General features: G+C 49.8%; 1 long non-coding RNA gene across 1 annotated transcript; it reads left to right on the forward strand.

The window, feature by feature from the left end:
- Nucleotides 1-4,665: 4,665 nt before the first annotated feature.
- Nucleotides 4,666-9,245, forward strand: LOC137856715 (uncharacterized). The gene is made up of 2 exons (XR_011096725.1): nt 4,666-5,691; nt 7,465-9,245. It is a non-coding gene; the product is annotated as an uncharacterized lncRNA (long non-coding RNA).
- The last annotated feature ends 6,124 nt before the right edge of the window (nt 9,246-15,369 follow it).

The following is a 15,369-nucleotide window of genomic DNA, read 5'->3' on the forward strand; positions in this document are numbered from 1 at the left end:
CGGAACAGTGGCAATGAAAGAAGCCTGGCATGCTGGGTCAGGGCCCTGGCTTACAGCTCCAGCTCTCAGTTCCTCTCGCAAATTAATCCCTGCTCGCAAAGGCTTCCTGTGAGCTCAAACATCCCCGGCAGCCCTAAGGACTTCGCAATCCAGTAAGGATTATTGGAGATCGACTGGTCTGGGGTCTGGTTCAAGGTGCCTCTGAACTCCAAGAGGTTTGGATCATGCCCGTCCCAGTGCTCAGGTTTGCACAAAACCCTTAAATCCCTCGCTCATTCCCAAGCAGTCAGCGGCGGTGCGCTTGCAGACGGTAATTCTCCATCAGCTGGGTCTGAGGCAGGTCTCTCGCCAGGACGTTCTTCACCCATGGACTGTTTTGTAGGTGAAACCTTTGACTTTGAGCTTGCTGGCAGAGCAGTCTGACGTCCAGCCTGCTCACCATTTAATGCATGCTTGGTTTTTAAATCTCCTCCTTCCCTCGCATGGCTCAGCTCTGACAGCCTGGGTGCGTGCTCCTGAGAGTGGCTCTGCACCCTGTTAGGCTCCAGCTCCGTGCACCCTTCTGTCTGGTCTGTCACACCTAAAGATCTTATTTTGTTGTGTAAATGATGCTCATCACAGTAGTGATCCTCTAAGCTCTTCAGCTTCATCACCTCTGGCTCCGGGGTTGTTTCTGGAGCATCCTGGCTGCTGGAGAAAGAACAGGGCTGGAGCAGAATTGGCTGGCGCAGAACCTGCTTCAGAAGAACAGTGTTAATATTCTTAATTAATTAATTAATAACTTCTTCCTGTCCATGTGAGGCAGAGAAGCTGCCCAGTTTCTGCCTCTCACACCCGCAGGTAAGGACAGGAGGTTTGCTCTAGTCCTAGAGCAACAAACCCATGTTGGGAGCAGGAGGACCAAGGAGATGAGCAATCTGTGAGGGTCCGTGCATCTCGCAAAGACAGCAATTTGCAGTTGCCCTTGTTACCTGGAAGCCTGTAAGACACTCAGGTGATTAATTTTAGATTTGCTCACATCAGCCGTTTTGTCGTCTGGGCTGTGAAAAGCAAAGCAGAGAAGTGAGAACACCTTTTGGAAGTGCATTAATGATCGGGGGTGTATTGCCCTGCTTTTACAGCCTGCCTTTAAAGCTTTGTATGACAAGAGCTGTGCAAAGGAAAGGTTCGAAAACAGATCAGTGTATTTTAGGACAACATCACGAGGCTTTCCCAAATGCAAGAGCACGCTGGGCAGCTCAGGCACCTGGCTTAGCATGTGGTGCATGCGTTGGCTTCAGATGTTTTTGCAATAGATGAAGGATTTGGGCTTCACACAGCCCCACCAGCAGGGAGATGTATGGGAGGAAGGGGAGGAAGCAGTGTGGGCAACCTGGGGGTCCCTGCCTTGAGAAATAGAACGGAGCAGGGACCGAATGCTCCTGAGCCTTGGTATCTTGCCCTTAAATACTTTTGCCCTGGGGCTGATGGAAATGATGCCTGTTCTTCCCAGGTGAAAGCCCCGCTGGACAGAGCTGAGTCAGTGCAATTTGGGCACCCTTCACGTCCATCCCTGAGTGTGTAACTTAAATCCTGGTGGTAAATAAGCAGTAAATGGCACAGGAGCCGTGCCATCCCCGTGCGGGATGGTGCAGGCGGCTCCTCTCCATCAACCCAACAAAAAACTACAAACTCCTCCAAAAATGCTGAACCAGACCATTGCTTCTCACCCGAGGCAAAGTGTGGAGCCCTCTCGCCCAGCAAAAGACTTGCTGGCACATGAATGTTGGGTTTTGGTGGGAAGAAATAAATGTCTGCGGCCACAGCTGTCCCCAAGGAGGGGCTGTGAGCAGCACGGGCTGCGCTAATTAAAGCCACACGATGGTAATGAGAAGCACAGAAGGACAGCCAGGGGAAGGCTGATTTTTCAAAGGGGCTGATTTTCTGTTTTTTCAAGGCTCGTGGCATGGGGTACGGCCAGGCTGCCCTCTCCTGTGGGTCTGGAAGGGTGGATGGAGGGGACCCATGGGCTGCATTGCCCCACGTTTCTCGTGACCCTCTGAAGCTGCAGCATCTCAGCGAGCTCCCACCAGCTCATTTAAGCTCCCATTAGCTCTATTTAGGGCTTGGGAAGTGAGATGTTTGTCCAGACACTGGGAGCAAAACACGCTCCTTTTTTTTTCTTTCTTTTTCAGTCTGGGACATTTTATTTTAGGTTAAGGAAACAGCAGGGAAAGGAAGAGCAAATATAACTCCTCAGGAGGCAGCAAGCCCGCTGTGAGCAGAGCTCTGTCCTGCAAGTCCATAAAACTCAAACCCCACATGTCCTGTAGAGGGGCAAAGTCAACAATTTGTGGCCATACAGCCCACATAGCGGGAAAACTCAGAAGAAGCATTAAAGATGAGCAGGCCACCGGGCTGGCAAGCAGGAGATCTGGTCCTGCTTCTTCTCCAGCACTTCAGGTTCCTCTTCCTCTTTGTCTGTTTGGACCAAAATCTCTCTTGGGGTGGCACGGGCTCTCTCAATGAGAGCCCACTTAAAATGCAGATCCCAGCCCCTGCCATTTCCCCCAGCAGTAACATGAGCTACTGCAAGAAAGCCCTGAAGTTTCAGGGGCTGTTTCTCTCATTGTTTTTTTTTTTTTTTTTTTTTTTTTTTTTTTTTTTTTTTTTTTTTTTTTTTTTTTTTTGTGGAAAAACAGGAGAAATTTGTGTTTTCTTGGGAAAAAAGGGCTAAAAGAGCCTAAAGGGCTCACTGGGACCCATTCCCTGGCTGCTGTCCTCACGTCTGCACAGCAGGATTTGTCCCCTGGCACCAAGGATTGCCTGCAATGTTCCCATCCTGGCCAGGCACACAGCACACCCCGACACCCATGTGGCTTCCCTCCTCCCTTGCTGCCTGTTGCTTGCTGTTGTACAATCCAGCAGGCTCGCTGTATTTTCCCCCCTGTTTGTACAACTTCTGCAGTAATCAGTGAGATTTCCAGGGCACTGCAGGGCTGGGTTTTCAAGCGCGTGGTGCTCCCTGACATTTTGGGAGAGTTCGGCTCTCGTGTAAGCACCTAACAAGGCTCAGAGGGAAGAGGGCAATAGCACTAACAGCAGCAGCTGGGAGGATGGAGGCTAGAGGGGAAACATGATGAGAAAGCAAATGGGGAGGAGGAGAAGGGGAGAAACCAGCCCGAGGGCCAGAAATCGGCTGTGGGGCTTGGTAAAGATGGGAAAGAGGCTGCTGGTTCGGTGCGATGGGACCAGCCCCTTTCCCAAGGGGAAGCACCCTGCAGGTCCCTTGGGAATGTGGGCAAGGCAATGAGGAAGGGTAAATAGGGGAAAACGAGTTCCCCTAAGCAATGCCCACCTTGCAAATGCTCCCCACTCCACATCCAGGAGCTTGCGAGGGCTGTGCGAGTCCCTGAAGTGTTTCGACCTCCTTTTTCCTACCTTGCTGGCTCCGCACGCTTTATTTTCTTCCTTCAAAATTCATCATAACAATGCAGCGGATGTTCTTGAAGAGGCAATTTCTCCCCAGGACGCGGCGAGCTGCCGTCTAGCCAAGTCAGGTGCAGAAAATGCATACAAAGGTACAGAAAGCCCCGATTTCAAGCCAAGCATTCAACCCAAGTGCGAGGAGCTAATGCTTTTATGGAGGAACTGTTGAGCAGCCGAAAGCCCCAGCTGTAAACAAGAGCAGTAGGCAGCGCTCAGAAAAGGTTACAAAAAAACCCAAACACGGCTGTCGAAGCCTTTGAATGATCCATCAAAGAAAGAAAAATAAAAATGTGCTCAAAACGGGGAAAGGCTGCACGGAGAGGAAATTTGGGCGCAGAGGATTTGGAGTTTTGTGAGCGGGGCAGGAGGGCAGGCGGGCGTGGAGGCTGTTGTGTGAGGGCAAGAATAATTGTGCTGGGTGTAATTAATGCCTTGAATATGGAGGTTGAAAATGGGTGATGTGCAGGGAAATCAGCTGCTGCGGGGCCAGGAGGGATGCTCGGTAAGGTGGAGGTGTGAGTGCAGGTTTAGGGTGCTGGAGACCTTCCCCAGCTGTGGGTCTGCTCCCGGGAGCATTTCCTCACCGGTGCTGCTGTGGGGACAAGGAAGAATTCATATGGAAAAAATGGGGAGGAAGGCCCAATGTAAAATTTGCAGTATCGCCAACACCTGTGATGATTTTTCACCTCTGAACTCCAATGCAGTGGTAATTTAGTTCCTAAATTAGTAATTTAGACAGCTGCTGTGATGGGGGGGGCAAATCGTGCAGGTTCTCCTGGGCATCCTCCTGCTCAGCCCCCCAAAGGGGACATCTCACTCACCTCCTTGCACACTGCTTCTGCCCTGCTCTGTGGCTGCAAACCCACGGGAGTTTTATGGATGGGTGTAAGGGATTTTTAGGCAGCACCGAGCACAGCAAAGCCGTGGCTTTACTCGGTGTGCACCGGAGAGTGCCCGAGACCAGGACAGCTCACAGCTGTGCCAACACTTGTGCAAAACAAAGCACGAGGGGGTCAGGACCATGATTAGCACTCCAAGCCACTTAATATTAATATTAAGGAATGGTGATGGCTGTAGTAATAAAACCAGCAGCGCTGGCAGCGGTGCAAGGTGCAGGTCACACCTCCTGGGGGAAGGCGGAGAGGCAGCAGACGGCTGGAGGAAAAATTGTACAAGAACACACAAACGCTGTCTTGGGGGGGTTGTTTTCAGAAAAGCCTCCCTTCCACTACTTCCCAGCTGATGATAGCAGAAGGGCTTAACGATATTAACTCATTAAGGCTGACAGCGCCCTGGGGGTGTAAAAGCAGCGGGATGTCCTTTCATTTCCATCTCCCCGGCTGTTCTTCCGAGCGTCGCAGGTGATGGGGACGGCAAGAGGAGCTGTGGCTTTTTCTCCTCCTTGGTTTTCTCTTTTTCAAGACAGCCTGCGGGCCCTGCACAAGGTTCCTGGTGGTGCCGCTCCTTGCGTCGCTGCAGCTCCTTGTGCACGGGAGATAAAACGCCCACCGTCTAGCAACTCATTAGCTCTCCTTCGGCAGCATTAGTGGTTAACAGCATAATTAGTTTCAGCAGTAAAAGGAGATTTTGTGGGCCCAGGAGAGAGATTGTTAATCTTCTGGCATTCCAGGCAACAGCCAAAGTGGCAAATTGCTTGTTAGAAGCAACAGCAGAAATAGTGCGTGCCGTTAGGCAAATTATAACCAAAACACTGACCCCAGCCGAGGGCAGGCAGCTTCTGCTCAATAACAAAATCTCTCCCCTCTGTTTCTGGTCCCTGGATCTTGACAGCAGGTGGAGAAATGTCTGAAGGCCGCGTCCACGCCGTCAGAGACCACCTGGAAGCCATCTGAAGCAATTCCTGGCGTTCGGCCACGACCTCCAGCCCAGCTCTCCAGGTCTTGGTCAGCAGCTGGGGCCGAGGGCCGGATGCTCCAGGAAAAGCAACTTGTGCCGGGGGTGCTGGATTCACGACGTGTTGGTAATCTCACGAGGAGCGCCGGCTGCTTCGCGTTTCCAGACCAAGGAAGGTCGTGCGAAGTTCAGGCCAGCTTTGGGGAAACATTTGAACTTGAGGATGTTTGCACGCAGCCGACCCCTGACCTCCCGAGCAGCGCGTTTTAGAAATTCATCAGCGCCGAGGGACCAGCCCCTCACTGTACGTGCGTGTCTGCACTGTGGAAAGGCGACCGAATTGTTTCGGTAACGTAAAATAACAGGGAGGTGAGTGCAATGTTCTGGATTGCTGCGTCCCAACACTTGGCAGCAGGAGGAGAAATGCCTTGGGTCTAGATAAAGCCTCCAGAAACGCCTCCGCCCGCGAACAAAACGAGTCCTGTTACCGCCAGGACTCGAATACCTGAACCCCTTTGAGGCAATGGGCCTTACACCCCATTTATCATCGTGTAGCTGAGTACCCCTCCGTCCCCCCGGAGCAATTTCGGCTCCGCATATAACAGAGTGAGCATTATTCCCCAGCACATGCGAAAGACTGGCTCGTTGTTTTACGAGGGAAGGTGGATTTAACCATCCCAGCAGCGAGCTGGGGATGCAAAGGTGGTCTCGGGGCTTGGCGTGGGCTCGGAGCAGTGCTTTTGGCTTTCCAAAGGTTTTGCCTCTTTTATCTGGTCTCTTTTCCTTCTGGTCTCAGGGCTGGAGTCGCCAGCATCAGAAAGCAGAATTACAGCTTCGTTAAAGGTTATCTGCTGCTGCGTGCTGCGTGCGCCTGTGGGTGGGTGTGTAAATGCTGAAGGACTGATGGAAACGGGGAAAGGGAGGAAAAATAGAAATGCAGGATCCCGACGGGGTTGCCCAGCAGCATGTGATGCTGATGGCCGGGATGAGGAGATGCTGAGGGCTGGGCAGCCCCCGCTCAGCCTGGCAGGCTGCTCCCCACCTGGTTTTGGGGTCCTCGGCCACCGTGGCTCGCAGCTCTGTGGGGAAGCTGTGAGACATCTGCCCCTGCAATCTGATCGCCGGGCTCCGTGGAGCATGGCTAACACGCGGCCAAATGGCCCAGCCAGAAAGGGGGCACGGAGATGAGAGATGCTTAAAGAAGGGAAATCAAAACCCAATTTTGTTGGGTCCCATTGCCTGCTTTTCCGCTCTGAAGCGTCGCGTGGGGAAGGGCGCAGCAGCATTTCCCAACAGCTCGCTTCTGGTAGCTATAGAAACTTCAAACACAGCCACAGTAACAAAAATACATCTCCCCTCCGGAGCTTCCTTCCCTGGCAGGCGCTGGCTTTTCCCTGACACGAGCCGCCCCAACCCTGCCAGAGCCCAGGGAGCCTGGGGTGTGCGATATTTATTCCAGGAGTGGGACCCGAGCAGTGCAAACAGGGGGTATCAGGGACCAACAGGCTCAGGGGAAAGATGCTCCCCTAAATATCTCTATCCAGGAGCATTTGTGCTGTCAGCATGGCTACGGGATTGCTAGGAAATAGATGGGGATTTTGGGGGCAGTGCCAGGAGCTTTGGCAGCCCCCTTTTTTAGGGGTCCCCTCGGCTGCCCGGGCTTGCTCTGCAGCAGCAGGCGTTCCAGCAGCACAGGGGTTAGCACAACACCCCGCTTTCTCCCCCAAATTTTATTCAGAGGGGGAGATTTGGTCAAAAAAGCCTTGTTGGGTGGTTGGCTTGTTTGCTTTGCTAGGGCTAGCAGAAGGAAAACATATTTTTTTTTTCCCCTTGTAAGGGAATAACAGGTGGCTTTCCCATTAGCGAGGACTCCCTGCACACGGGTGGTGCTTGGGTGGGCTCCAGAGCTCACCGTGAGAGCCACCGTGTGCCTGCCCCATCCGAGAGTCACTCAGGAAAGGTATCAGGACGCCCACCCTCACCCCCTGCCCCCCGACACCCTGCAGGGGTGCCCACCCTCACCCCCTTACATCTGCTTTCTGTGGCTGCCTGCATTGCCTATTCCCATGCATTGCTACACTACTGCCAGACGTTTTTTTTTTTTCTAATGATTTTCTTAATTGATGTCTTTCTTTGCTTTAGGTAGAGCTGATTTCCTCCCCTCGTAGCAGCAGCGGATGCGGAGAACAATAGCTACGATGCCTGCTCCAGCCACCCTGTGCTGCAGGGACCTATCCTGCTTCCCTAGTGCTGATGCTCAGGCCTCAGCCGGGAATAAATCAACTTCAGGGAGCCCAAATGAGGGAAAAAGTCTCACCAGAGAAGTGATTTTGAAAAGGACTTCACAAAAATTCATGGCGAGCAGCAACAGAATGAAGGAAAAGGTCAAGCAGCTGTTCCAGGAAAGGTACGGCGACGTGCCTGTGCCCACAGTACAAATTTAATAAAATGAATAAAATGAAGGAATCTCATTGCTGGCATTTCTGCAAGCTGCAGGAGTATGCAAGCACTTGAGGGCGACCAGCAACAGGATTGTGACCAAGCTTGGTGCTGGATTGCTGAGAAGGAAACCTTGGCCAGGAGCTCTCTGCGGGGCAGAGCCCCTTTTTGGGGGCCTAACCACTGACATGAGGCTGCTTATTGGGAAATCCACAGCTGGATGTATCCAATTATTGTTTTATTTTCTCTGGCAAATTAAAACCTGAGCTTTGGTTGTTATTTTTTAATAGCAGATGGTGAACGGGCCTGCAGCCTCCCGTCCTTTAATCCATCCCACGTGGGCTGACCACATCTGGCTGCTCTTCAGCATCCCAGCCTGGGCCATCACCACTGCCTCCGCCTTTATTTTGGGTTATCAGCCTCTCCAAAAGCTGCTTTCCAGCTTGGATCTGGGTGTCTCAGTTACCCATCCCAAGCACAGCTCTTAGCCTCTCCGAATGTTGTCTAGCTCATTTAAAATAATCGCTCCGAATTTATTCAGATCATTTCTAGCCAGCTGCCTTCCAAAAAACCTTACAGTCCTCCTAGCCCAGAGTTATCTGCGTGCTCTGTAACATGCTCTGCAGTCTGTCAGTGGGGTTGCTAATGCAAATTTTGGATGCCCAGGCACTGGTTGCTCCTCCAGAGCCCGTGCAGCCTGGCAGAGAGCAGCCAATATCGCCTGCGTTGTGCACCATGTGTTACATGGACTTGTTCTGGCTCTGGAGGGCAACATTCCCTGGAGGCATTGAAGCAGGAGATTTGGGAGGACCAGCCTGCACTTTGAGGATGCAGCAGATCCTTTCCAGGCCATGTCAGAGGTTAACTGCCTTTAGGTGTGTGGCACGTAGTGGGGACAAAGAAAGCATCCAGAGCATGTTCTTAAATGCTCCACAGCAACGTCAGGTGAGGAAGATTTAGACAGGAGCTGGGACATACGGCGTGCTTTATCACCGCAGTCATCTGCCAAGATGTGTGCCATTACCTAATGGCACAGCCTCGTTTTGTCTTCATCCTGCTCGCCCCTGCGGAGGCAGCAGGCACACGGAGCGCTGCTGCATCTCGGCGTGGTGACAGCAAGAAGGGGTTTTCCTACAGACCTCCGCTGGGTTCGGTCTCCCCTCATGCTGGTTGGTGTCTGGGAGCCTGAAGAGGAGCTAATGCATGGCTTCTCAGCTCCTGTTGCTGAGATCCAGCAGGACGGGCTCCCGGGGAGATAAAAAGCCAAAAGTAGGAGCAGTCGGAGAAAATAGATGGCCATTTAACACAGCGCCAGGTTTCTCCCTGGCTGGAAAAGAAACCTGCCTTTTCTGCAGCATTCCTACGTGCCTGCCTAACTTGTTGGTAAAGATTTCCAATGATTTAGTCTTTTGTTTCCCCAGCTAATCTATACAGGTGCCTAATTAGCCTTGTCATTATAAAAGCTTCCTCACGTCTCACCCAAGTGTGCTGCGCTTCAATCTGCCCATCACAGACGAGGAGAGCTGTGTGCTCCTTTCTCCAGGGGACCTCACACCCCTGAGGCCTGTTGAGAAGCCTTCCCACTGATTTCTCTCCCTTTTTCCTTCAGACCTTGCTCACCGGGTTCTGCTTTCCCTTCTTCTGATCCCCCTTCCCTCACCGCCTGGGGCTCTGCCCTCTTTGTCTCCATCCTCCCTTGGTGGTGCTCTCCAGGTGAGACCTTGTTAGACGTGAGCTTCTCAACGTGCCTTACACCCAGCAGCTGTGTTAACACATCCCAATTTAGAGGCTTCTTCAGGAAAGAAAACATCAGTGGCTCTCCCGGCCCCTGGGATACCCCATCCATAGCCAGGGATGGACCCTGACGTGGAGGAGACCAAATGCCTGCCAGGTTGAGAAAATTATTTTCCAAAGTGGAAAAAAAAAAATTTTAAAAACATTTGCAATCCAAAGCTGTTGTAGCGGGGAGTTTGGTTTTGGCAATATTTTCAGACCTGCTTTTCGGTTTTGGTTTTACTGTGTCTTGTTTTGCAAGGATGAGAACATTCTGTGCTGATGAAATCAGTCAGTTTAATTGCACACTAAAAGCATGTTGATGTTTATATTATGTGAGTATTAATTTTAATCTCCAATATTAATCAGTAGCAATGTAAACAATGTATTGAGTATTATCTTTGCAGGCTGTATTTGTGTATAATTTAATATTTACAACAGGTGTTTAATATTTTATATTGTGTGATAATATTTCTCTGTTATTGTTCATCAGGGACGGGAAAAGAAATAAAGGTTTTAAATTGCAGCAGGGGAGTTTAAATTAAATGCCAGGAGCATTTATTTTATTTTATTTTTTTTTATGGGGAGGGCAGCAAAACTCCCTTCGGTCCCCATTTTCCCCTCAGGGAAGGGAAACTCCAGAAGCAGCAGCCTGTGGGAGAAATTTCTGATAAAACAGCCCTGGAAACTCATAGATTTGATTGCCCTGAAGGAACTATTTCCTTTCTTTTGCAGAAAATGAAGAAGATTAAAGGCAAAACATATACTGGCTAAATTCTGCTTTGATTAGGACGTTAGGTTCTTTATGTAGCTTACACATGAGCTGCCCAGAAATCGCGGTGCAGTTTCTCTTGCTCCCACTCCCCTATATTTTAACCATTATCTCCCTGGTTGGACTGAAGACCATGTGTCCGAAAGAGTCTGATGGTTTGTATCTGAAGACTGAGGCTAAAAAACTGCAAAAAAAACTTATATTTTTGCCTCTATACCTGGTGTCCTGGCTGTCTGTGTCCGGAGCACCAAGCTCCAGCTCAGCATGAGCTGCGGACACTTTCACCCAAATTTGGGGGCCAGGAGGAGCTGCTACCGCTCACATTTGTATCATAACCTGGAGCTAGAAAATTTGGTGGCGATGTCTGTTCTTCAGCACAGAAGATGCTTTGCATCCTGCAGGAACCCGATTTTGGTTTCCAAAGGGAGGTGGCCATTGGAGAGGGATGGCATGGACGTGACGGTGGCTGTGTCTGTGGAGCAAGGTGACATGTTCTGGGCCGTATGTTGTGAAAGTGATGGGGATAAACCCAGAAAAGGTGCATTTCCCAGCTCCTATGTCTCATTGAAGATGTGTAGCATCAGTGGTGAACTCGCAGTGTGCTTACAGACCTTGGGGATGCTGCCCTCCTGCTGCCTCCCGGCACTAGGAGAGGGCTAAGGCACCCAGATTTCTCCCAAAATTTTTCTGAGATCTCATGCAAAGTGAGCTAAAAGACCTAAACAGCATTATTTTTAACAACTGAACCTCAGAAGCTTTTTTTTTTTTCTTTGTCGACATTTTTTTTGACTTTAAAGCAAGATTTTTTTTATTATTACTGTTTTCCAGGAAACCATTTAGTTAAATTATATTTTAATAGAGATTCAACAGACCTGACTACAGGAAATAAAGTAGTCACAAGTTATGCACCTAAGCGCTGATTTGCATTAAATTTCCCCACAAAAAAATATATATTCGTTGTTGCTATGAAACCAGAAGTTTTGCTTAGATCAGATCATTTTGTTCTCATGTCATGGGTAAAGGAACTCAATGAACAATGCACCTCTAATGGTTTTCACTTTAAATCTACTTAAAGAAACCTTTCACCTCCCACTCTCTTCAAGTAAATAAGTTTTTTATTATCTTATAAAGGGGTTTTGGTAAGTTTAGTGCTCCTGAAAGTGCCTTCTGCAGCAAGTGGGGAGAGGCAGTGAGAGGGCTGCTGAGGCCTTGTGCTGGCTATTTGGGCTTTGCAGGGGTCTGCCCCTCATTAAAGCGAGAGTAATTTCTACTTTTCACCAGTTTTTACCCACAGGCAATAACGGGGGATTAAGGATCCCGTGCTCTGACGGGAGGTATTTTTGGTTGAATAATCTTTTCTGGTTGCTTTCCCGAAGAATGCCGTGGTTATGAAAGGCTCACCTGCCTCCTGGAGCTGGGTCTTTATTGGCAGGAAAAAAAAAAAAAAAAAAAAGAAAAAAAGAAAAAAAGGGTAAAATAGGTGAATTGCTGGGATAAAATTGACTTTGGGTGTTGATGTGCCTGGGCTTTAGCAAGGCCAGGAAGGTCTGTATCTTTGGGCTGCTTGTGTATATCTATAGTGTGTATATCTATCTATCTATATCTATAATTATATATAAATCTATATTTAGCTATAGCTAGATACCATCATCTGTATCTCTATTGATATATATACCTATATTTTTATCTATATCATCTCTATATACCTATATTTCTATCTATATCATCTATATATATATCTCTTCATATTTGCGGGTCCCTTCTAACTGGGGATATTCTATGGTTCTATATTTATATGCAGATATAGATATACATATAAATGTATATGCATGCACACTCTCTATGTAAATGTATATGTACTCTCTTCGCTTTATCTTTAACGAAAGTCCTTGAATATATGAATTTATACATATACATAAGCATACTGCTGTAAGAGGACATGCAAAAAGAAAGTTTCTCTTGATTCTGCCCTCATTTATTTCTAATTGTGGGTGATGGACTGCGTTTATGTGGTTTCCTATAATCTTTTTTTTTGTTGTTCAATACAAATATATCTCTGTTGGGGAGGATTCCTGGGATGAGCTGTGGGCAGAAAGCTAATTCAGCCCGGGTGCTGCTTGGCATTCCTGCCTCGCTGCAGGCATCACAGTGAGGGCTTGTGCAGCGCCGTGCCCAAAAAGCCCAGCTGCCTGCGGAGGAGATTTTGGGGTGTCCCCACATCCCCACACCCTGACTTTCCCCTTGCCGGCTGTGCTGTGGAGCAGCCTGTGAATGGGGAACGCGGCGCGGCAGCCAAAACTGGCATGAAAGTCTCTTTTTAGCTGCTGAACAGAAGATAGGAGCTAAAATATGCAAGTGCCTTGTAGAGCCAGGAAAATGCGCGCTTTGTTAAAATTAACTGGTGAGGGCTGCTCTCCATCCTTCCTCCGCCGCCGCCGCAGTAAACACCACGGCTCCTCTCCAAGCTGGGGCTTGTTTTGGGTTCACCTTGTGCAAGCTTTGGTCCTGTTGTCCTGAACCTTGTGCTGGAGGTACAAAAAACAAACAAACAAAGAACTCTTGGAGCTGCAAAAACTCCCCAGCTACCCATCCTGGTGTGTGTCTATAGCAATTTATTCCCAAGTCCCTAGCTGCCCTCTTTGCAAAATAAACGTTCAATCTGAAATTAAAAAAAAAAAAAAAAAAAGGGAGAAAAATCAGCAGTGCTAAACCTGGAAGCTCTTGGTGTGAAGTGGTGCTGGCTGCACAATCAAAATATTTCTGGCTCTCCTTTTGCTGGTGCGGAGGGCGCAGCCGTGCCATAAATCACCTCACCTGCCACTTCGCCTGGCAGATTTACGCCGTCCATCCAGACTGAGTTTGCAGGGAGCCTGAGAGAACAGCCCCGAATATTAACCCGGTTTCTTTTGTTGCTTTAGAGAGGAGCATCATTAACCACGACTTAGCTCATTAAAGCAGGGATGAAAGGCAGGGCAGCTCGGAGCGAGGGGAATTAACCCAGCAGGGAGCAGATGGAGGGAGATGTGACATCCAGCATGGGGGGCTCTGGGAGTGGAGTGGTAAAAGGCATTTTTGGGTAATCCTTAAAATGTTGTGAAATGCTGTTCTAACCAGGGTTTTCCAGGGAGGGAGATACTGTGAGCAACTCGGGGTAAGTGCAATGTGCCTCACATAAAGCACCAAACCAAAGGGCTCCTCACCAGCCCCAGCACTGAATTTCCAGCAGTTATACTGGTGTAACTGGTGCTCTTACACAGACAGAGGCAGCAGGCAGCTAAGGGCAAGGCATCCCCTTTCCCTTCTGCATCCTCAAAGACAAGTCCCACGAGAAGGGTGTCCCCAGCATTGGCACAGTCTACTTTTGGTGCCAAAAAGGAGCAAGGAGCCCCATCTCTTCCCTTGAAGCCTGTGCTCATTCCTGGCATGTTTGGATGGGAACAGGAGGGGATTAGAGGGTGCGCAAGCTGCAGCGGTGGTGATCAAAGGCAGCTCTGGGGTTTGGCCTCACCGGGGTGTGATGCTCAGCGTGGCTGTCTGTACATCCACCAGGCTGAATTAGCATCGCTGGCACTTTACGAATGAGTAACTATAACCACGCTGCCTCTTAAAAAAAAAAAAAAAGAAAGCAATTACCATATCTATTGGGCAGTGCATTAAATGACACTGTTTAATTAAAGCCTAATTTATCCCTGAATGAAAAATATTTAAAATCCCTGCACAGGATATTATTCCATTCAATTACTGCAGATCTCCATCTCTCTGTCTGTTGGCTGCCGTGGATGAGCTCGGCTGGCAAGCTGGCTGCGTGCACCAGCAAGTGCTCTGCTGCTTCTCTCCTGTGCCCGGTGACAAGCTCCAAATGCACCCAGAAGCAGACTCACTTCTGCTTGTCATGACCTTTCCCAGGTTTAGGGGGGGATAAGGAAGTTTGCAGCCATCCCCAAATAACCATTGCTGAGCCTGGTGTTCCTGCTGCTGAGCCCTCTCGAGCAGCAGCCTTTCTGTGGGTGCCTGAGCCTCCTGGAGAACCCGTGCCAAATGGGATTCCTCCTCCTTGGAAAACCTCCCAGCGTGTTTCCGTAGCAGGACCTACAGTTCAGCTTTGGGACTGTCACGGGAATCCCCAGTCAAGATGATCCAGGATTCAGGAAGAGGGTGAAACCTTCTTAAGGGTTGTGAGATGATGTCCCAGCCCTGCTGAGGTTAAAGAGGAGTTTTTGGCCACGTCCCTTGGGCTAGGGTTTATCCTGGGACCTCTGGTGAGGTCTCCAAAGTTGACCTGGAGGGCTCCCAAGATCCTACATTGTGCCCACGGTGTCTCTATTTCACAAAATTCCTTGTGTTTTCAGCCACGACCACTCAACAAATCAAATAATCCCGGGACGGTTTGCCAATTTGGCACAAATTTGGGCAGCAAGCGCTGCTGCTGGTAGCCAAGGGCAGATAATTGCCGGTCCGTGCCGCCAGCCAGTCCCAAGAAACGTGCTCGGTTTACGTGTGTGTGACTAATGGACCAGTAAAAAGGGCTTTAAAATAAATACATTAAATAGCTGTGCCTCTGGTCATGTGCAGTGCCGAGATGTCATCTCCCATTCGGCTGTGCCGTGTTTGAAGCCAGCGGCCGGCGAGACACCGGGACAGCAGGCTGGCCACGGCGCAGCAAAATCATCGGGGAGTTCAAGGAAGCCCTTCCTAATTCGAAGAGAGAGAAGATTAAATTATTAAATTGAATTTATAATGCCCTTCCTGGCACGGCGTGCTGTCTGAAAAGGGCAGGCGGGGAGCTCAGGATCCGACTGTGCGCAACCACCAGGCGATGCTCCCCTCCCGAGGGCAGACGCCTGGGCTGGGGGCACACCCTGCATTAGCACAGCAGGACAGGGAAGTGCACAGAAAGCACTTTTCCAGCATTTTTAAGAGCTGGCAACGTTGATAAGTGCCCTCGCGACACGGTGTTTGCCTTGCTGTCCTGTTTGCACAGGGCTGTGGGAAACAGGAGGGAGCATTTCAGGGCTTGGGTAATCCAAAGGGCCAAGGCGAAGGGAGCGGCTCTGTTGGAAGAA

Source organism: Anas acuta, chromosome 5 (assembly GCF_963932015.1).
Source record: "Anas acuta chromosome 5, bAnaAcu1.1, whole genome shotgun sequence".
Taxonomy (NCBI): domain Eukaryota; kingdom Metazoa; phylum Chordata; class Aves; order Anseriformes; family Anatidae; genus Anas; species Anas acuta.